This window comes from Penaeus monodon, chromosome 31 (genome assembly GCF_015228065.2).
Source record: "Penaeus monodon isolate SGIC_2016 chromosome 31, NSTDA_Pmon_1, whole genome shotgun sequence".
Taxonomy (NCBI): domain Eukaryota; kingdom Metazoa; phylum Arthropoda; class Malacostraca; order Decapoda; family Penaeidae; genus Penaeus; species Penaeus monodon.
In genome coordinates this window covers 32,628,436-32,629,112 of record NC_051416.1, presented here as the reverse complement: position 1 = coordinate 32,629,112, position 677 = coordinate 32,628,436, and the positions used below count along the sequence as shown (strand labels likewise).

Sequence of the window (677 nt, the reverse complement as noted above, 5' to 3'; positions counted from 1 at the left end):
TAAACAGATAAGATATTAGGCGGAAAAAGTCAGTGTGACATCCGCTTAAACGTTAAAGTTTTGCATTTGTTGCACATTTCCCCCTATATCCATATTTCCATGCGACTCACTGGTTCACAGCTTTCAAACTTTTTAAGTTGCCACGCGATAGCTCTGCTAACGGCCGCCCTCTCACTGTCCTCGATTACCTGCGAAATACGACTGGCGGGAGTAATGCCTAACAATTTTAGGAGAGGCATTGTAAAAATGTAATTACCCTAAGACTAATGTGATGCATTGCATTCAAAAGCAGTGTGTATGTATATGGGAAAGAAAGTACGCCAAACAATGTCTAGAACGTTGGGGCGCGAACACTTACTACTGCATGCATCGGGCCAGAGAGGGCACTTTAGTTAATAAAACGCTATATAATTTATTGACAAAGATATACCTTTGAAGCAAGAACAATGAAGAATATGCGATTAAAAATGTGGAACGCTTCACGATTTTGCGTGTCATCCTTGCGCAGGGGCCATGCTAATCTTCTCTGTATCGTTCCAATTTGCCGAAGCAAGTACATATACATTATAACTTTCGGAACTTTTGAACTTCTTGGCGGTGACTAGTGCTGTTTTCCGTACTTTATGTCGCCCAGTTTAATTGCCGATACATGAAATAAGTGTTATCCACATCAATTC

General features: G+C 40.8%; 1 non-coding gene across 1 annotated transcript; it reads right to left on the bottom strand.

Moving 5' to 3' along the window:
* Positions 1 to 463: 463 nt before the first annotated feature.
* On the bottom strand, positions 464 to 565 carry LOC119593216. The gene has a single exon (XR_005230517.1). It is a non-coding gene; the product is annotated as a U6 spliceosomal RNA (small nuclear RNA).
* Positions 566 to 677: the final 112 nt, after the last annotated feature.